The sequence below is a fragment of the Globicephala melas genome, chromosome 2 (assembly GCF_963455315.2).
Source record: "Globicephala melas chromosome 2, mGloMel1.2, whole genome shotgun sequence".
NCBI classification, from domain to species: domain Eukaryota; kingdom Metazoa; phylum Chordata; class Mammalia; order Artiodactyla; family Delphinidae; genus Globicephala; species Globicephala melas.
This window is the reverse complement of record NC_083315.2, coordinates 62,374,450-62,397,035: the sequence shown is the minus strand read 5'-3', so window position 1 is coordinate 62,397,035 and position 22,586 is coordinate 62,374,450. Positions and strand designations below refer to the sequence as shown.

The window sequence follows — 22,586 nt, the reverse complement described above, 5'->3', positions numbered from 1 at the left end:
TTGGAGAAACTGCTGATTCCTGTCTAAAGCAAAGTCCTTGGTGAGCCAAGATGTCTTATACTCAAAAGCAAGGAATCACTCAAAGACTAATAATAGGCTTATGCAAAAAGAATCACTCAAAGAATAGGCTTATGCAAAAAGAACTCAGGTGTCTGTTTGAAGGGACTCCCAATATCCTTATTTGAGATAATCTGAGCATCAAAAAAGGACAATGGGAGGGAAGGAATGGGAGTTTGAAATTAGCAGAGGCAAACTGCTAATTACATATAGGATGGATAAACAATAAGGTTCTACTGTATAGCACAGGAAACTATATTCAGTATCCTGTGACAAACCATAATGGAAAAGAATATGAAAAAAAATGTATATATATGTATAACTGAGTCACTTTGCTATACAGAAGAAATTAACACAACATTGTAAGTCAACTCTACTTCAATAAAATCTGAAAAAAAAGAACATCTGTAACTAATTGTAATAAATAAAAATCCAAGAGACCATTAATAAGCTCGTCTGCCACCACTGTACATGACTATTAGACCAACCCCTCACCCAAGGCTCACAAAAGATGGTAAAATCGCTAGATACAGAATATCTTGAAGGATGGAATATTTGTATGATACCAAAGTATTGCCCCCACAGATTACTGTACTTGATGATCGTAAGAGGAAAGAATATACTTTTACAATGGAAAGATAGAGCAAACACCACTTTATTTATTTTTTAAATTTATTTATTTATTTTTGGCTGTGTTGGGTCTTCCTTGCTGCACGTGGGCTTTCTCTAGTTGTGGTGAGCAGGGACTACTCTTTGTTACGGTGCACGTGCTTCTCATTGCGGTGGCTTCTCTTGCTGCGAAGCACAGGCCCCAGAGCACAGGGGCTTCAGTAGTTGTGGCGTGCGGGCTCAGTGATTGTGGCCCATGGGCTCTAGAGCACAGGCTCAGTAGTTGTAGTACACGGGCTTAGTTGTTCCGCGGCATGTGGGATCTTCCTGGACCAGGGCTCGAACCCATGTCCCCTGCATTGGCAGGCGAATTCTTAACCGCTGCACCACCAGGGAAGTCTGCAAACACCACTTTAAACTTCATAAAACTTAGATCACTAATAGTGATGTCATATATCTCCCACAGTATGCAACATGAAATATAACATCACCTATGAAGTATTCTTGCCAAAACTTTTTAACGTGCATAATCAAGCCTTTAAATTATAACTTCAACCGTGCAAGATATACACGGAACAGAGGAACAAGTTAAGCAAAAGCACAAAGAAATAATTAGATAACTAGAAAACAGGCCATTCTGATAAAGAAGATGTGGCATGTATATATACAATGGAATATTACTCAGCCGTAAAAAGAAATGAAATTGAGTTATTTGTAGAGAGGTGGATGGACCTAGAGTCTGTCATACAGAGTGAAGTAAGTCAGAAAGAGAAAAACAAATACCGTATGCTAACACATATATATGGAATCTTAAAAAAAAAAGGTTCTGAAGAACCTAGGGGCAGGACAGGAATAAAGACACAGACATAGAGAATGGACTTGAGGACATGGGGAGGGTAAGCTGGGACGAAGTGAGAGAGTGGCATGGACATATACACTACCAAACGTAAAATAGACAGCGAGTGGGAAGCAGCCGCATAGCACAGGGAGATCAGCTCGGTGCTTTGTGACCACCTAGAGGGGTGGGATAGGGAGGGTGGGAGGGAGACGCAAGAGGGAGGAAATATAGGGATATATGTATATGTATAGCTGATTCACTTTGTTATAAAGCAGAAACTAACACACCATTGTAAAGCAATTATACTCCAATAAAGATGTTAAAAAAAAAAAACAGGCCATTCTATAAGATAATGATCTAGTCTCGTCAAAGAAATTTCAATATCATAAGAAAAAGGAGTGGTATAAGAAACTTTTCTAGATTAAAAGAAACTAAAAAGATAATCAAATGCATGCAAAAATCTTGACTGAATTCTGGTTTGGAAAATTGAAAATTTTAGTAGTCTGAATACTAAATATTATTAGGAAATTACTGTTATTTTTCTTAGGTGTTGGTAATGGCACTGTGGTGATACAGAGAATATTTTCTTAGGAGATATATGCTCAAGTGTTATGAGGTAAAAGTCAAAATAGTCGCAATTTTCAAAAGGTTCAGTTAAAGTATATACACACACATACACATAGAAAACGATAGAGCAAATGTGGATGGCATACTGTTAACTTATTTTTTTAATTTTATTTATTTTTTTATACAGCAGGTTCTTATGGTGGCTGACTTATCAATGCTCTTTGGTATATTCTTTCAACTTTTCAACACTTTTTTTTTTGGCCGCACCGTGCAGCATGCGGGATCTCAGTTCCCCAACCAGCTATCGAACCCATGGGAGAACGGAGTCTTAACCACTGTATGGCCAGTGATGTCCCTCAACATCTTCTAAGTATTTTCATTATTTGAAAAAGTGGGGTGGGGGGGGATTTCCCTGGTGGTGCAGTGGATAAGACTCCACGCTCCCAATGCAGGGGGCCCAGGTTTGATCCCTAGTCAGTGAACTAGATCCCACATGCCTACCGCAACTAAGAGTTCGCATGCCACAACTAAGGAGCCCGCCTGCTGCAACTAAAGGAGCCCACATGCCACAACTAAGGAGCCGGTGAGCCTCAACTAAGGAGCCAGTGAGCCGCAACTAAGGAGACCGCCTGCCACAACTAAGACCCAGTGCAACCAAATAAATATTTTCTTTTTTTAAAGAAGGAGGGGGAAGGCAGGAAGAGAACTAAAATAAGGTAGAGTTGCAAAAGAAGGTAAGGAAAAAATACGATCTCAAGATCATTTATAAACTCATATCCACACAGTTATCTGAAGAACTTTCTCCCTTATAGTAAAATAAATAAATAAATAAAAATTTCGGGAATTCCCTGGCAGTCCAGTGGTTAAGACTCCACGATTCCACTGCTGGGGACCTAGGTTCAATCCCTGGTCGGGGAACTAACATCCCGCCAGCCACGCGGCAAGGCCAAAAAAATAAAATAAAGTAACTGTCTTTAAAAAAAAAAAAAAAATCCAGAGACTACTCAGCCCACTATCATCTAATCAATATAGGTAAACAGATCTCAAATACTTACACACTACAGACAGCAATAGTACTACAATCTGTCAATGATTTAAGGAATGTTTGTCATTGGCAAACAGAACATTTTGTTGTACCTCACACTGAATCAAAATACATTCTAACATCCATTAATCTGATATACTAAGACATCAAGAGAAGCACTTCTTTAGAGCCTTTTTGAATTGAAAACTATGATCACACTTGAAAGACAGCTAGCAGACTATCCTTCTAAGATTGACTTCTACTGGCAACAAACTTTGATGGCCATTTATTTATGCCACACAATGAAATTCTTTAAATTCTTGATCTCATATTTAAACATAACAAGAAATAGACATATTCAAGGAGGAAAATGAAGACTTCTTAAGTATCTACCACGTGCTTGGTGCTTTATTTACATAAACTGTTTTAACTCATGATAATCTTGTGAGATGAACATTCTTGAAGCTCAGAAATGTTAAGTGACTTGCCCACAAATGACAGCTCATAAGGGATGAGGCTGGACATTGAATCGAGGTCTGTTGAAAATCCAGGTTTAAAAGTCTATAGTATTCTTTCCATTTAATTGGCCTTAACAAATTTAATACTTACAGACAGAAAAGTCCATCTAAGGAAAAAGTATGTTTAAAAGAATTCCTTCATACTCAAAGAGCCACATAATCTTAAAGTTTAAGAAAAATCAAAACTGAGAAAAAGAATAAGCATGCTCTAAAATTATTGCTAGTTGCAAAAAAAACTCAATTCTTAGCAAGCCAGCTGTCTATGACACAGGACAGCTAGTCCTTTCCTCACTGTACATGTAAAATTATACTCCAGTTGCCCGTTGGATGACCCCATTGCCAAAATATGCTAGCAACATAATTCACATTAAAACCCAGAGGCTAAACACCATTTGGAAAGTGCTTTACATGTTTACTATACCCATCTCAAGCATGATCCCCACTCAAAACAGGCTATTTTAAGCAAATATTCTTTGGTCTGTCATATTCTTTTCCACTACTCTAAAATATTAAACTTAAAAACAAGAAAATCTACCTAAATACAAACATCCCATAACTGAATATTAAAATATGATGTGATTTTGAATTTATCTATTGCACAAAAGTATGCCAAAATTGCACTAATATAAATTACGTATGTTCTTTCCATAGGATCAAAATTCTAATATCTATGTCTCTTGTATGTCTAAAGATACACACAAAATATGTAGAGAAATCTACGTTAAAGAGTTTTCCCACTTAAAATTAAATCCTCTTTGAACTGGACTAGCAACCAGAAGAGGGCATAAGGTGGCCTGTGTGGTTGTATTGATAGTAATATCCTGTATCGTGCTTGATGTAGGTGTTGTTTACATTTGTGTATTCATTCTGTGAAAATTTATTGAGCTGCACATTTATGATCTGTGCACTTTTTTATATATAATTTATAATAAGCATATTCTTTTTAAAAAATCCTCAATCTAAAAACGTGCCTTGGGAGGGAGACGCAAGCGGGAAGAGATATGGGAATATATGTATATATATAACTGATTCTTTTTGTTGTGAAGCTGAAACTAACATACCATTGTAAAGCAATTATACTCCAATAAAGATGTTAAAAAAAAAAAAACAACAAAAAATAAAAAAATAAAAACGTGCCTTACTATATTGTACTGATACCAAAGAAGCTACAGCCCAGTGAAGAAAATAGACAAGCTATTAGGAATTTCATTAGAGGGCTGTGACAGAAGCAAGCACTACATACTATAGGAGTGGCACCTAACTTAACCTGGAGGAAGTAAAGGAAGGCTTCCCAAAGATACACCTGGTCTGAGTCCTGAAGATCAGATAGCAGATTGTTAAGCAGAGAAAGGTGGAAGGGAAAGGCGGGAAAGGGAACACAGAGTGCAAAGACCTAAGTTCAATGAGTGGATCAAAGAATTTAAGGAAGAGAGCAAGGAAGGAAAGCCTAAAGAAGAGTCAGATCACGAAGGATCTCACACACATGCCAAGCTACCGTTTAAGCTTTATTCTGAAAGCAATGGGAAAGCACTGAAGATCTTTCAACAGGAAAGGATATGATTAGATTTGTATTTGTACTGTGTCAATCATGGTGCCTGCCATGTTTGCAACCCCATTTTGTGGGAAAGTTAGCCTACACACTGCCCCATGTTTTTCACCATTATGATCCTGCCCCATACCCACATGCACAAATAAACACACAGCCAACACTAAATGGCCAGGAGTAGTCACATGACCCAAGTACACAGGCTTGCTAGCAGCCCATGATTACAGAGCTGAGCCAAACAGATTGTTTCTTGGGAATTCAAACCAGAAAATCTTAGGAAAAAGTCAGCAACAGAAGCTCAAGTTAAAAAGACAGTAGCCAATATACATTACCAAATGTAAAACAGATAGCTAGTGGGAAGCAGCCGCATAGCACAGGGAGATCAGCTTGGTGCTGTGTGACTAGCTAGAAGGGTGGGATAGGGTGGGTGGGAGGGAGGGAGACGCAAGAGGGAAGAGATATGGGGATATATGTATATGTATAGCTGATTCACTTTGTTATACAGCAGAAACTAACACACCATTGTAAAGCAATTATACTCCAATAAAGATGTTAAAAAAGAAAAAAGACAGTAGTCAGGAGGTAAGATGTTGGCATGGGAGTGACACGGTAGTTATAAGGAGGAAGAAATCAGAAATAAATGGAAGCCATAAGATTGGGTGGGGGAGGAGATTAGAGAGAAAAAATAATACAAAACGAAATAGAAAAAGTAGCTAAGACAAGTTAACAGTAGAGCACTAGAGTAAAATCTGTCTTTTCCCGCTTCTAGTTTTATTTAATTATTTTTAAAATTTATTTATTTTTGGCTGTGTTGGGTCTTCAGTGCTGTGCGCAGGCTTTCTCTGGTTGCGGTGAGCGGGGGCTACTCTTCGTTGCGGTGCACGGGCTTTTCACCACGGTGGCTTCTCTTGTTGCAGAGCACAGGCTCTAGGCACGCGGGCTTCAGTAGTTGTGGCACACGGGCTCTGCAGTGCAGGCTCAGTAGTCATGGCGCACGGGCTTAGTTGCTCCACGGCATGTGGGATCTTCCTGGACCAGGGATTGAACCTGTGTCCCCTGCATTGGCAGGCAGATTCTTATCCACTGCCCCACCAGGGAAGCCCTCTAGTTTTATTTTTAAGCTCCTGTTCTTCCTGAGACCAAGCTGTTTAACTTTTCCTGGGTTCCCTTGTGCATGTTTTCTTTCAATAAGCACTCCACTACTTAAGGTAACTTGAGTCTCTTCATTGCAACTGAAATAGCCTAACTAAAAGAGCATTTTAGAACACTTACTCTGGCAAAAGTGGACAGAATGAACTAGAGGGTACGGCAAAACAAGAGGCAGATGAAGACAAGAAGACCAAAAGACATTCGGGGTTAAAACAGAGACAACATGGGGCTTCCCTGGTGGTGCAGTGATTGAGAATCTGCCTGCTAATGCAGGGGACACGGGTTCGAGCCCTGGTCTGGGAGGATCCCACATGCCACGGAGCAACTAGGCCCGTGAGCCACAACTACTGAGCCTGCGCGTCTGGAGCCTGTGCTCCGCAACAAGAGAGGCCCGCGCACCGCGATGAAGAGTGGCCCCCACTTGCCACAACTAGAGAAAGCCCTCGCACAGAAACAAAGACCCAACACAGCAAAAATAAATAAATAAACTCCTACCCTCAACATTTAAAAAAAAAAAAAGAGACAACAAAAAAATAGCAATCAGGAATGATCTGAAATATCATGAGGAAGAACGTGCCGGACTTTGTGATGTTGGTAGTTTGGTACAGAGTGCAGTGGAGGATGATTCCCAGATTCTTAAAGGCTTCATGAGGAGGAGAGAGTAGTACCGTTCATCAAGACAATCAAAAGAAAAAATTGTGTTGCAGTTTGTCTCCTTCTACCCCCACCTTTTTGGAGGGAAGAGAGGCAAAGAAGAGTTTTATTTTGTACATGTGTTAAGTGCTTGTGAAATATGAATCCCAGTGGAGATGTCCATTAGAAGTGATTTACAAGGATCCAGAGTAAAGGCAAGAGCTCTACACTGCAGCTCTGGACTTAGGAATAAATACAGTAAGTCATGTAATGTTTTAAAAACGTGACTGAAAAATCTTTGACTAATCTTTATTACTAATATAACTAGAAATCATACAAACCAAAAAACTTAATATTCTTGGCAAACCACATTTTCCAAGCTCCTATACTTCTCTATAAACAGTGAAGATTGAACAAACTTTTACAATAGTATAATCTAAATGATTAGAAAAAAATGGGATTTATGTTGCTAATTTCTACTGAGGTTTTACCTTTTTAATAATCTAAGTTTACTCCATTTCCCTCAGTACTATATACCACTCAGGGAAAACACTGTTAAAAAGTCTTGTCAGACAGTGAACCTATTGATGTTTAAACTACAACAAGATTTTTTAGAGAACTTAATCACATAATTTACTATCTTTGACATTCAACTCTACCTATACTGTAAATGTTGGATTTCTATCCTACAATCTCTTCTCCTCTCAGTACACCTTTTGCACCCAAATCTATTACTATCATCACAGAACTTGGTAATAAGCTTAAGCCACAAATCCAGTTGCCTCCTGGCCATCTACATCTGATAGAAGTATAATCACCCAAACTCAACATGCCACAAATTGAATTCCCCTTTCTTGACAAAAATAAAAATTCCACTCCTCCCTCATATGGATCCCCACCTCAGTGAAAGGCACAAGCTAGAAACCTAGATCTTATCCTCTATGAACCCTCACCCTAATCCCAAATCCAATGAAATCACCAAATCCTGTCTACTCTCAAAACCCAAATGAAGACTGTACCATCATCATTTACCCTCCTGACACATTTAGTCTACCTTTCAATCCACCCTCCTCAAAGCAGAGTGATCTTTTAAAAATGCAAATCTTATCATTTCAGTCCCCTTCTTTAAATCCTTCAGTAACTTCCTGACAAACATTATGATCTCTATCAAAGCCAGTCACTCCATGGAAGCTTAGAGATTCAATGAGAAATTTACTTTAGTTATATGCTTTTTTGTAGGTTCACAAAACAATCATCATGAAATTTTTCAAATCCTGAAAATTACTTAAAACATACAAAACATATGATACATTTAAAAGAAAAGCATGCAGCACTGTTTATAAAAACAAAGACTGAAAATAACCTCAAGATCACCAGGATGGAATACTATCCACCCAGTAAATGAGGCACTTCCAAATGTACTATTGTTGAATGAACTCTAGGATGTATTATTAAAGGGGGGGTGGTATATCCATAGTATACAGTATGCAAGGATTTGTCTGTGGAGTGTTTTAAAAATATAAATGTATAGACTTGTATGCTAGAAATATCACAGGAAGGACACAAAGATGGAAACAGTGGTTGCGTCTGAGGGAAAATGCGTGGTTAGAGGATAAGAAGGGGGAAAAGAAACTTTTTACTGCATATTCTTTTGAACCTTTTGACTTTTATACTATGTCTAGTTATGACCTATAATTTTAATATGATTTTCTCCCTCCTCAGTTCCACACACACAAAATAAAAATTTTAAAGTACTGACTACAAAAACCTCTCTATACTTCATCCCTATACCAATGTTAAAATTATGCACTGATCATCTGGTGTAAAATTACCTTTCCTTCTTGACAGCTAAGTAGTTCAACAAACTACATTTTATTCAATATTTTACTATTGAGAAGGCTGTTGGTAATGACATCGGTGAACACTGCATGATAATTGTACTTGCTCCTTGGAAAAGCAAGACAGTAGCACCAGGTAGAAGAATTTTATTATTAAACTGACATTAAAGTCTTCAGGAATTAAGGAAAGCTACAAATCTTACTTTTCCAGCAAATTCGCAAACAGCAAATCCAAAAAAAAAAAGCACCCTGGTATCCTTCAAAAACAGTGCAAAAGATTTGTAAAAATCTAGGAAAGTGAAGCAAATGATACCACATGGAGACACAGTTATATTCATTAGTGTTATGTGCTTTGATCCTTACAGATGTCCCTAAAATGTCACGATCTGGACTACCTCACAGGTTCTACAGAAGAGACAAGATGAGAAGCAGGCTGTGAGACCTTACAACAGCACACACCCCCTGCCCGGGGTTTCCATGCTCTTCCTTCTTCCTCTATAGCCACCAGACTAAACCCTCCAAACAAGGGTGTCAGTTGGTCCCCTTAAGCCCCACCGGAGGGAACACACTAGGCTACGCAAACACCCCTTCAGGATTTCATGGCAAAGCCCTTCCAACCAAAGAAAGGATCACGAGCGGGGAGAAAGATAATCAGGTCTGCCTAAGGACAAGAGGTCTGGGGGAGAGGCTACAGTAGGAGTTGGGGGGAGAGGCCGCTGTTGATGGTGTCTAAAGAGGGGCTGACTGACACCAGATCTCTTGGGAGGTAAGAGCATCACGAAGCAGACTATCTGAAAGCCGAGTTGGGTAGGGGAAGAGCTAGTCGGCTAGGCGGTGAGCGAGCTGGGCGGGGGAGGAGAGAAGAGAGGTGGGCACGATGGATCTGCCCTGGAACTGGGGGTAGCAAGGGGTTAGGGGGTGGCAGTAACTGGGTCTGAGGAACAGTGACAAACCCGGGTCAGCTCACGGGAGGACGTGACAGAATCTCGAGGCCCCATTAAGCGTCCTAAGAGAGTCTGAAGGAGGTTCCAGTACGGTGTGCTGGGGTGGGGGGCCCGTGACAGAACCCCTAGAAAGGTTGGAGGGCCGGAATGGTGTCTGGTCAATGGAAGATACGATGGGTGGGGTCTACGGGGGACCCGGCGCAGCGATCGGGTGTCAGGGAGGCTGCGGGGCAGACCCGCTCGCGGGGCGTCTCCGCCGGGGCGGGGCGGAGCGGCCCCGCAAAAGCTAAAGAGAGAGACTGAGACGTGGGCCGGGACGGGCCGCAGGGCCGCTGAGCGGCTTGGGCGGGTCTTACCTCGGGCTCCGCCGCTGTGGCCACCGCAGCCCCCTCCTCTTCGGCGGAAGCCGCCTGCCAGCCTCAGCCGCAGGGTCAGGCCGGAGGAGACAGCAGAGACCGAGACCACCGAGGGTCGGAGGGTTTTGGGAGGGTGGGCCCAGCTGCGTTAGGGTCCGGGCGAGCGGCCGCCGCGCATCCCCCGCCCTGTCAGAGAGACTCCGCCCGGCCTGGGCAGGCACATCCCCCGCCGCACCCGCCCAGAGAGCACGCGTTGGACCGCCGCCTCAACCGCTGTCGCCCCCTATGCCGGTGCCGCCGGTGCCTCCTCCGCCGCCTCTCGGCGTCCTGGCTGGACTCCCAGCAGCCACAGCCAACCGCCGCCCCGACCCCGTCCGCTCCGGCCCGCGCGCCCCCGACCCCGCGCACAAGGCCCCGCCCCGCGCGACTCCTCGGCTGCAGACGAGCAGGCGCGCGCACTTACCTCCCACGCCCCCTACCGCCGGCCGAAGCTGGCCCGGCCGCCCGGCCCCGCCCCCGCCCCCGCACGTGACGCCGCCCGAGAGTACCGCATGCGCTTGCGCGGACACGCCCCATTTCATCCGTCCCGGGCGGCCCCGCCCAAACTTTTCTTCCTCACCTTACGGCAGAGCTGGGAACTCTGCCTTAGATTCTCTCTCTACTAAAGAGGAATGTCGCAATGTTGGGGTAGAAAACTCAGGGTTTGCGACCGTAGCTTTCGTTTTGCGGCCAATAGAGAGCCGCCTGAAGGCTGGTTGGGGTGGTGAGGTCCGAGGCAGGTAAGAAGCCTGCTCCCCACTTGGGTTTGCTGGTCGGTGTGTCTGGGCCGGGGACCGCTTTACTGCCCACGCAGATCTAGGGTATCCTTGCCCCCTCCCCAGTTTTGGCGCAGGGTTCTCAGCTCCACCCCGTTAGCCCTCCCCACCCCGTTTCCACACACACGCCCTCCCCCTCATTTCCCCGCCCCAGACCTCCGTTTCCTAGCCTTTCTTTCCATTCATTACTCAGTTTTTTCACTGAGTGGTTTCCAGGAGTTAGACTCCAGAAAGTCAGAAGCAAATGAAACAGGCTCAGCTTTCTGAAGCGCTCTGTTATGTCGAGACGATGAGAGAATCCGCAGTGGTAGTAAATTTATAATAGAAAAAAAAAACAACACAGGATACTCTGAACCTGATTGTATAGAAGGACTTGAGGAAACCCTTTCCAAGGTGACCTTTGGGTCACTCAATTTGTGTTAAAAGGCTAGTGAGCAGAAGCTGGTCAAAGAAATATGAGAGGAGATAGAAGCAGAGGGAATGACGAGTACAAAATCATATGCCAGTACTGGCTGGAAGAGTAAAAAGTCATAGAACATAGCTGGTAAAAACCATACAGGTGTAGGCTACCCTTTAAAGAAACATCGTTGTAAAGTGATGAGATGAGGGGCAAGTGTGTGGGCCGCAACAGTGTGTTCTTTTAAGATGGGAAACTCTTAGGCATAAAAGTGTACCATGGAACCGAGAAGTAGACAATTTATGGATGAGAATAGCTAATTTACAGAACCAAGAACACTAGTGGAACTCAATCTTGTATGCACATTAGAGTCACCTGGGAAGCTTTTTAAAAATAAAACCAATGCAGTTGCTCCATCTGAGGCCAATTAAACAAACTCGGGAATCAGTGTTTCATTTTTAAAAACTCCTGAGGTGACTGATGCTGTGGGTTGAGAACCACTAAACTAGAGCAAAGGAAAGGATGGGAAGTAGGGGAAGGCAGAAGGTTGATAGAGTTGACTCTGTAACATTAAGATGGGAGTCATTTGATGAGAGAGAGTTAGAGATGGAATGGGACGCTTGGTCAGAGTGATGATAGTTTTGAATAACTGCTCTGGGAAATGGGAGAAGTCGTCACTCCTGCCTTTCCCTTCAGCGCATTTCCATCCTTCAGTCTTAATCAGATCCACCTCAGTTACTGCTCTCTTTCCCCTGCCTTTCCCCTCCATCCAAGATTTATCAGCTGGGGATCCAGCGTTAGAGCTCAAGGGCCTCCTCATTTCTATCCCCAAAAAGATCAGAGCTAGGCGAATTTATGAGATTCAGAGGCTAACTTCACTCCCCTAGAGATTATTACTACACACAGTGCCTTGCCAATTTAGAATCTGTCTTTTATATTCGTTTCATTGATCATTTACGTTAGGTATGAGAAAGATTAAAGATTCAGCCCTATTAGGACCTCGTAGTATTGGGGAAAACAGACCTTTAAAAGAATTCACCTGGCAGGCAGAGAAGGCCTGGGTAAGGCAAAGCCCAGGCCAGTGCATGGCTACTGTCTATTAACCAGGGTTAATTCAAAAACCTATCTGCCACCAGATAAGAGAGAGTCACTATTGTCTGGTATGACTAGAGTTTAGTATGAAAAGTAGGGGTGGGACAGAGATAAAGATGATAAAGTGGGTGTGAACAGTTAATGAGGAGCCTTGAATTCCATGCTAAAGCGTTTAGATTATATACTATAAGCAATTAATAGGTATAAATAACAAAGGTAAAAATAAAATAACCTCTTTTATGTCATGGACCACTTTGGCAGCCTGGCCTGTGGACCTTATCTCAGAATAATGTTTTTAAATGTATAAAGTAAAATACATAGACATGTAAATGAAATTATTTTTATTGAAAGTTTTAAAAATATTAAAACAAATGTGTGATGTAGTTATATATGTGCTTCCTTACACATTAAATAACATCTGGCAGCAGGTCTAATTATGTAATTTCAAAATAGTGATGAGTATAAATTATATTTTGAGGTAATTGGAACAACTTTAATGTGATATGAAAATATATTTCTAATGGTGACAAAGACATAGGGACTGTTAATACCACTGAGGATTATTGCCTACACTTAGTGAAGAAAATGCTAAATTTCAGCTAGAGTTTATTGAAAAGATGCAATTTTTTTCCCCAATCCAAGTTCATGGAACCCTTAATTCTAGCCACCTCCTGGCCCATGGATTCTAGATTTATAAAAAGCTTACTGTAATGGTTTTAAGCAAGAGCATGACAGATCAAGTCTGTGTTTCGGAAGGGTGCTTGAGCAGTGTTCACTTCTTAACCTCTCAGTTGGAGTGGGAGTGGGGAGCTGGCTCTTCTCTTTTTCCTGTACCTTAGTTGCAGTAACCACTACGACTCCACTGTTGCCTAATAATTTGGGCCTGCAGGAGAATTGAGCTTGTGGCTGTGTATGTGGGAGAAGTACAAGGAAATAAATTGGGAAAGGTTGCGGCTATTTTAATGGAAATAATTTAATGCCATGCTGTAGTTTGTACTTAATTTTGGTAGATGATGGAGAAATGTTTAAAAATTTGGAGAATAATGAAACTAGAGTTCTGTTTGAAAAATAATGTAGCAGTAATGTATAGGTTAGATCATCAAAGGATAGGAATGAAGAGACTAGACCAATAAATAATTAAATTTTTTTAAAAATAAATTTTATCATAAAGCGATCTCCAAAGAGTCTGCTGAGTTCCTTTATTTTCCCAGGGTGACCAATCTAAAGAAAAAGATTGGACTGAATTACATACCTTTCAACAAGGACACGCACACCTGTGTAGAGATCAGTTAGCAGTTTACGTTGTCAAGAGGCTAGCCCATTCTTTTATGTTATAAATTATAATGTTAGAACTTATGATAAGCAATGGCTTTACCACCTATCTACGTTTCTAGATATTGCTAAGGCCTTCCTTGGTTAAATTCCATCTACATCTGTAAGTCCTAAATTTCTGACTGTTTAAGGTCCAGACTCCTCTCCTTGCCAATTCCTTAAACCTCTTGGATGAGTAAAATGCATTAGTAAACAAAAAGGAAGTCCTCAAGGCCCAGGTAACCCATCTCTTTGGAAACTGACCATTGCCAGACTATATAAAACTTACTGCTCAAATCCCAGCTACTCTCCAAATAATGTGCTTTTTTAACCATATTATTCAAAAAATTGAATTTGAGGTCCAAGTATTACTAATCCAAATGAGTAAAGTAACTTAACTTTTCTGAACCAGATTCTCTGAGAGGCTACCTTCTTCAGCATGACTAGCTTATATTCACTTTGTCCATCTACCTACTGGAGACCGTTTGGGTAATGATATGGTTCAATACAGATAGAAAGTCAAGTTTATGTAGACTTTGAATTTCATCTGTCTGTCTCCTTTTTTAGGGAAGGGGGGGAATAGGTCTATCTTAAAGCAGAGAGAATACTTGACACATATGAGAGATTTTAAGCATTTTTATTACTTACAGAAAATCTCTGGAAGTTCCTTTCTCTGGCTTCCAATTAGATGACTACACTTTTGCACATTCATCTGTTATAAAAGTACTAGAACACAGTCATGATACTGAAAAAAATTGTCCTGGTTACAGTTATTATTTTTGAGCATCTATATTGTAGGTTTAAAAATCGTTCTAGGCCTTCCTTCCCTGAGGGCCAAAAAATAAATAAATGCTCTCTCAGAGTAGTGTGATAGGTTAAATTCCTTCAAAACAATAGGGTGTGGATATCTGGCCTTAGCTGGCCGTAATTTTCCCACTACTGTTTGTTGCAGCAACTTGGCACTTTATATTAGCAGCTAAAATATATAGTTGCTGGAAATGTTTAGTCCTACTTAATAATATATAGTTCAGACCTGGTCAGATGACTCACAAGTATTCATATTAATTAACATTTAAAGACAAATTGCTAAGAGAATTCTATGTCATAATTGGGTCCCATCAGACACTGTTTTCCTGTCAGCACAGTACAGTAAAACAAATTCATTGTTTCTTCCATTTGTTCATTAAATATTTACTGAGCACCTGCTATACACCAAGCACATTTTTGAAATCCATTAAATAGGAGTTTGTAATAACAATTTACCTCTTAACTATCTATGAAAAAAATAACTTACCAGGCTTTGAAATCTAGAAGACAAAAAATAAAAGATGATGGCTTTTTTATACTCTTTCAGACAAAATGCTTGTGTATAGCTACTGTGGGCTAAACACAGTGATTATTTGCGAAACCAGGCAGATTATATAACTTTAGCTTGACCACATCTTATCAGCTAGGATATATTAGCTATATACTAAATAAAATTCTGTCTACTCTTTTGTAAAATATCTTAGACCTCTCATTAAATCTAGTGTCCTCCCCAAACACTATTTACAGCCCTAGTCACTTCAGATTTTGCAATTGTGTTAAGTCATTTCTCAGAAAATTTAAGCAAAACAAAATCATTTTAAGAAAAGGCTGGTGGGGCTTCCCTGGTGGCGCAGTGGTTGAGAGTCCGCCTGCCGATTCAGGGGACACGGGTTCGTGCCCCGGACCGGGAAGATCCCACATGCCGCGGAGCTGCTGGGCCCGTGAGCCATGGCTGCTGAGCCTGTGCGTCCGGAGCCTGTGCTCCACAGCGGGAGAGGCCACAGCAGTGAGAGGCCCGCATACCGCAAAAAAAAAAAAGGCTGGTGTTTACACCAAGTAAAGGAAAAAAATAGTGACACAGTTATAGATGGAACCTTTGAAGTAGAAATGGTAGACTAAGAATAAAGTACTTTTTCTGGTCAATGACCCCTTAGCCATTGATAGCCATGCCTAATAAGTAACAGAACAATAAATGCAGAGCCTCAGTGCTAGAAGAAATTCTAAAAGGTTACTTAGTCTATCTCCCTGGCCCAAGGTAGGGCCAAATGGAATTTATGGCTGTAGAGTTACCAGGCATCATCATCATACCAAATGGTTTTTCTGCTTTGAGAGCTGAATTCCTCTATTTGTAAAATATTCATGTTAGAGTAATATTGTTCAAATTTATAAATAATTTATAAAATTGAGAAATCTTCCTATGTTTATAACAATTTTGTGTTTTCACGCACTGAAGATAGCACGGTTGAGTAAAATATAATCTTTGTCTTCAACAGGGATGTAAAATCTTGATGGTAATTTTTAACATGCCACTTTATACAAATCTCTGGATGGTTTAGCCTAGCATTAAAAGGAAACGTTTAATTAGGGGAAATTGAAACCAAAAAATAAGGCTTCAACTTCCTTCCTGAAAATTTTTCTGCTTATGCTGCCATGAAAAGCACATTTGGTCTTGGATGTGATTCTTTTTGTGAAATTGCAAAGGGAATCATTCATTAGAAGTTGGACGTAATCTAATCTTAATGAACATCAGATTATATTTAAATCTTTGTGTTCGAAGTTTTGTAGAAGAGAGATTAGATTTACTGTTTTTTTTCCAGAGGACGAAAGTGAGACCTGTGAGTTGAAGAAACAGACATTTTTAGGTCAGTGTAAGAGTGGGAGGTGGTACATTTTTTTTTTTCTTGAATGAAAATAGCTGTACTTACTGGTATGTGCTCATTATAAAAAGAAAGCGGAAAAAATTAAGCAGTCAATATCAAAAGAAGAAAAAAGTTTAAATGTATTAAAATTCCATTCTTAAAGAAAACTGTATATAACTTTAGATGGCTATCATTCTTGACTATTTTTGTGTATATTTGTGTACAGATTTTTATATAACCTTTCTTTCCATAACATATTATGAACATATTTCTGTGTCAATAAATTTATTTCTATAACTTCATTTTTTAATGGCTGCAAAGTATTCCATTGAATGGAAATCCTATTATTTAAATTTACCAGTCCTCTTTTAAACTTTCCAATTTTCCTGTTGTAAATATTGCTGTGGTAAACATCCCTGTTAAATTTTTGCACATATCCTAATGTTTCCCTTCAGATAAATTTCTGAAAGTGTAATACCTACCTATAGACATTTCTTAAATATTAAAATATAATGGCAAATTATCCTTCAAAAAGCTTGCATTTGTTTACATTTCTGTTAACAATAAGAATGCCCATTTTCCCATAGTTACTCAGCAATGCTGGTTATTATCAGTTTTCTACATGCTTGCTAATTTGACAGGTAAAAAATGAAATGTTACTTCAACTTACATTTCTTTGATTACTAGTAAGGTGTTGAGTATCTTTTCATGTGTTTATTGACCAGTTGTATAAGTGTTTTTAAGCTCTATTTTCTTTTAATATTTTTGTTTCACTTTTTAACATTTAAATTTCACTCCATCTGCAATGTAATTCGATATGAGGTCTGAAGTAGGGATCTAACTTCATTTTTTAATCGAATGATTAACAACTTGTTCCAGTGCCATTTATTAAATTACCCAGTTAGCATATCCCAAACTTCACTGCACAGACAATAAGGTGTTAATAGATAATATACCAAAACAAACACAAAAAGGATTTCATTGGTCAAATGAGTTGGGAAAAAAATCAGACCAAGAAAAGTTAATTTTCTTTATTGCAGAACCTCTCGTAGCCTCTAATATGCTTGTGCAACAAGCAACAATACAGAGTTTTAGGATGCAGCATTTCCCTAACTTACTTAACCATATAATCTTTTTTCTTTCCAGAAATACCTATGAAATCCTATGGAACTATGCTGTCCAAAATAGTAGCCACCACCCACATGTAGCTATTTCAATTTAAGTTTAAATTAATTAAAATAAATAAAATCAGTCCCTCAGTCTCACTAGCCATTTTCAAGTGCTCAATAGCCACATGTGGCTAGTGGCTACTATATTGGACATTGCAGATAAAGAACATTTATTTCCATCATCACGGAAAGTCCTACTGGACAGCACTGCTATAGAACATAGTGTTCATTGAAAATGGAATAATCCATAAATTTCTCCCATTGATTTATAATGTCTTCATCATCATATTTAAAATTTCTAAAATGCATGGATTTGTTTTTGTACTGTTGCATTGATTTATCTGTTTCTGCTCCAGTATTACACAGCTAGTTGTAAGTCAGGCTCCTGCACATTTTTCCCTGAGAGCAGAAATGAAAAATTCCTGCATGGAGTAGGAAGTTAGACTAGAAGGGATAGTAAAGGCCTTTACACTTCTAAGACTCTATAAAGGTAAAAATTTCTCTGCAGAACATGATATATATCATGTGAAGATCCATACTCCATTATTCATTCATTTATTCTTCAATTATTATTTATTGTCTGCCCGACAAGTTTTGTTTTAGGCCCAGGGGGCCAAGGTGGTAAACAAGTTTAGGCAGACAAGGTCCTTTATTCTCTATGCTCATGGAGCTTACATTTTTGGCCTGGGGAGGGGGAGTGTTAATCAAGAAACAAATAAATGAAAAAACTGTCAGACAGCCACAAGTGCTATGCAAGGAATTGAAATTAGAGGACAAGAGAGTGACTGGGGGCCTCTTATTTTGACTGATCATGGGAGATCTCTGTGAATAAGTGACATTTAAACTGAAATCTACCCAACACATGGAGCCAACCACTAGAAGGTTCAGGCACAGCTAGTATCCCAGACCTCAGGAGAAAAAAAGCATGGTGTGTTTGAAGAATAAAAAGAAAATTGGAGTGGCTTGAGCTTAGTGGGCAAGGGGAAGAGTGATGGAAATGAGATTGGAGCGGTGGCTGGGGCCATGTGATCATGCAGAGTGTTTGTAAGCAGCTAGGGCAGGGCATTCACCTTTTTTTCTGAGTGTAATAGTGTGCTACCAGAGGGTTTTAAACAGGACAGGTGTGACCTGACAAATTTTTAAACAATTACTCTGACAGCTGTATGAACAATTTACTGGAGGGGTCAATAGTAGAAGTAAGGAGACCTGTTAGGCTATATCAAGATAAGAAATGTTGATGGTCTTGACTGTGATGGAAGTAAAGATGAAAACCATTGGACAGGTTCAGAACATTTTGGCTGTAGAATCAATAGGACTTATCAATTGGAGAGGAGGTAGGAAGAAAATAGAAAGTTCAGGGATGATGTCTATATTTTCATTATATAATATTAGGTTCAATTTCTAGTCATTATTGTAGGCAAAATTGGCACACAGAAAACACGAGTAAATGTATTTTGACCAAATGAATAAATTTGCTTCAATAATTGTCTTGCTCCTATACACATTTAAGCTGCTAAAGCATAAGGTTTTGCTCATGTCTTTATTAATTTTTAGGGAATCTGGTTCCTAAGAATCCTAAATATTCAAGTAGTATGCATTTTAAGGTTTTTAAGGTTAATATGAAAAATAGTCTCTTCCTTTTGTTAAAATTAAATATTTGGGAAGTGTTCTATACTATGAATTCAGTGTTCACTTCATTTAGCTACAGAAGTTGGAAGATGTAATAAACTAAACCCTGTAACCACAAGGATAGAAAATCGCCTTTCTCAGGTGCAAAAGTTCTCTGGAAATTTCTTATTTTAAAAATCTGTGCTGATTTTGCATTTTATGCTACATTATGTCCATCTTTATGTTAATTAAGATGTTGTAAGTTACTGATTTAAACGTTTTAAGTATTTAAGATATAAAAATATCAATATTTAAGATTAAATTGCTTAGCTCTTTTCCCCAAAAATTAGTGAAATTGAAGCTCTAGGAAGATGCACTGGGATTATTAGCCTATGTTTGATTTTCGGTGTGTGGGTGTGTTTGTTTGCTTTTGTCTGTCAATACCTGCTGGCACATAGCCATGTATCTAGTTAGAGGAGCACAGACCACATCTGTGAGCGTTTGCAGTTTGATACAATTTAAAACAAAAACTGAAGGGAGTGAGGAGGGGAAAGGGGAACTGCATTTCAAAACTACTAACTGTTATAATCTTCACTTAAAATGAGTAAATAGCTGCACTTTGCCCTTTGTAGTGTTTAAAAACATAACTGAATGAGGCTGTTCCTTTTTTTTTTTCTTTTTTAAGGAACGCTTTCTGAATAATTAGGGGGAAAAAAATGAATAAAAGTCACAGTTCTGGGATAGTGTTTTCTTTGGGGCTTTACAGTAAAACTTATCTGGCTCACTACTGTGGTTTTAACCACAACAGGCATATTTTCCCAGAAGTTATGAGAATTGATGCATACCTTATGAAATGCTTGTTAATTAAAAACTTCATGTATATTTTTGATCTTATGAATATTTATGCATCTCTAATGTAGGCAATTCTTATATCCACTGTAATTAGTATTTTTAAGTATTTGCTCATCAAAAATTCCAACTGAATCAGCAGTAACACCTCTAGTTAAAGGTTAATCTACTTGGAAACTGCCTTTAAGATATTTTAACAAATAGCTCCAATGCTTTATTAGATCTCTAAAAGCTCTTAAAATTAATTCAGCCTAGACATTTACAGTAGGTTACATTATAGTGGTCTAAAACAGGGATTGGCAAAGTTTTTCTCTAAGAGGGCAAACAGTAAATATATTAGACTTTGCAGGCTACTCAGCTCTTATAGCTCAAAAGCAGCCATAAAGAATATATAAAGAAATGAGCATGACTTTGTTCCAGTAAGACTTTAAATAGGAAGGGAAGATGTTTATTTTATTGTATTGTATTTAACATCTTTATTGGAGTATAATTGCTTTACAATGGTGTGTTAGTTTCTGCTGTATAACAAAGTGAATCAGCTATACATATACATACATCTCCATATCTCCTCCCTCTTGCGGTCTCCCTCCCACCCTCCCTATCCCACCCCTCTAGGTGGACACAAAGCACTGAGCTGATCTCCCTGTACTATGCGGCTACTTCCCACAAGGGAAGATTTTTAAATTTGCAAAGATTAGAGCTTAGAATTGTACAACCCTAGAGCTAGAGGAGTCTTTTAGAAATCATAGAATCACTTGGAAACATCTTAAAAATACAGGTGCCCAGACCCTCCCCCCAGAGATAGATCATGTGTGTTCTTTAAAATCTCCATAGATGATTCAAACGTGCATCCCTGGCTAGAACCGCTATTTATCTAGTCCAAACCTCACTTTACAGATGATGAATCTGAGACCCAGAAGTTTAAAATGTCTTCTCCAGAGTCAAACAACTGGTTGATTGCAGATCTGAACTGAATCCCAAGTCTACTGACTCCCAGCCTAGTGTTTTTTCTACTGAACCTGCAGCTTCTTGCCTTACTTATATCAGCAGGAAATCAGAATGGTTCCTATTGAATTATAAACTTTCCCTTTAAATTAATTTTTATTTAATTTCCCTGTTTTTATATCAAACAGAAATATTCAAGTAGTATGCATTTTAAGGATTTTAAGATTAATATGAAAAATAGTCTCTTCCTTTTGTTAAAATTAAATATTTGGGAAGTGTTCTATACTATGAATTCAATGTTCACTTCATTTAGCTACAGAAGTTGGAAGATATAATAAACTAAACCCTGTAACCACAAGGTTTGTGTATGCTGACAACACATTAACAGCACGCTTCACTCAGGTTGAGAGACTGCTTTTCTCTGGAGTTAGCATTCACTCTGCTTATGCCAAAGGTAAAGTACAAGAGTGCAGAGTCATGCCCTGGCTAGATCTATCCTTGGTGACTTTGTGGCTTTATATAAAGAGACAAACAGATGCTTTATTTTCAAGAAATCTTTAAGATCCATTATTACCACCGCAAATATATAGAGAACAGGGCAGGAAACAATTTTCTTTTTGAGAGCTTGCTATCTACCAGACAATGTGCTGAGTCTTTTCACTTGTGTTTTTAATTCACAAAGCAACTCTTGAGAGACAGGTTTTATTATTACCTCCTTTTACAGATGAAGAAAATGAGGCTAGGAAAGAGGATGAATAACTTGTCCAGAGTCACACAGATAGCAAGTGGCAAAGTCAGATCCTGAACTCAAAGCCTCCTGGCTCCAAAATATAAAACTATACTATATATTTTTTTAACATCTTTATTGGAGTATAATTGCTTTACAGTGTTGTGTTAGTTTCTGCTGTATAACAAATTGAATCAGCTGTATGCATACGTATATTGCCATATCCCCTCCCTCTTGTGTCTCCCTCCCACCCTCCCTATCCCACCCCTCTAGGTGGTTGCAGAGCCCCGAGCTGATCTCCCTGTGCCATGCAGCTGCTTCCCACTAGCTATTGGTTTTATATTTGGTAGTGTATATATGTCAGTGCTACTCTCTCACTTCGTCCCAGCTTACCCTTCCCCCTCCCTGTGTCCTCAAGTCCATTCTCTACCTCTGTGTCTTTATTACTGTCCTGCCCCTAGGTTCATCAGAACCATGTTTTTTTTTTTAGATTCCATATATATGTGTTAGCATACGGTATTTGTCTTTCTCTTTCTGACTTACTTCACTCTGTATGACAGGCTCTAGGTCCATCCACCTCACTGCAAATAACTCAATTTCGTTTCTTTTTATGGCTGAGTAATATTCCATTGTATATATGTGCCACATCTTTATCCATTCATCTGTTGATGGACACTTAGGTTGCTTCCATGTCCTGGCTGTTGTAACTAGTGCTGCAATGAACATTGTGGTACATGACTCTTTTTGAATTATGGTTGTCTTAGGGTATATGCCCAGTAGTGGGATTGCTGGGTCGTATGGTAGTTCTATTTTTAGTTTTTTAAGGAACCTCCATACTGTTCTCTATAGTGGCTGTATCAATTTACATTCCCACCAACAGTGCAAGAGGGTTCCCTTTTCTCCACACCCTCTCCAGCATTTATTGTTT

The 22,586-nt window shown here is 39.5% G+C and overlaps 2 protein-coding genes across 22 annotated transcripts in view; one reads left to right on the top strand and one right to left on the bottom strand.

The window, feature by feature from the left end:
- MYO9A (myosin IXA) overlaps positions 1-10,426 on the bottom strand; it is a 269,375-nt gene extending 258,949 nt beyond the window's left edge. For all 8 annotated transcript variants that reach the window (XM_030875073.2, XM_030875076.2, XM_030875075.2 and 5 more), the window contains exon 1: positions 10,080-10,426. The gene's annotated coding sequence lies outside the window, so the exon portion shown is untranslated. The remainder of the gene's footprint in view (positions 1-10,079) is intronic.
- A 380-nt stretch (positions 10,427-10,806) lies between these two features.
- The window catches only part of SENP8 (SUMO peptidase family member, NEDD8 specific), a 66,748-nt gene continuing 54,968 nt past the window's right edge, over positions 10,807-22,586 (top strand). For 8 of the 14 annotated variants that reach the window (XR_009562953.1, XR_009562952.1, XR_009562950.1 and 5 more), the window contains exon 1: positions 10,809-10,858. The gene's annotated coding sequence lies outside the window, so the exon portion shown is untranslated. Of the gene's footprint in view, positions 10,859-22,586 lie in introns of all 14 variants that reach the window. The other 6 variants (XR_009562956.1, XR_009562960.1, XR_009562958.1 and 3 more) reach the window with 2 other exon arrangements.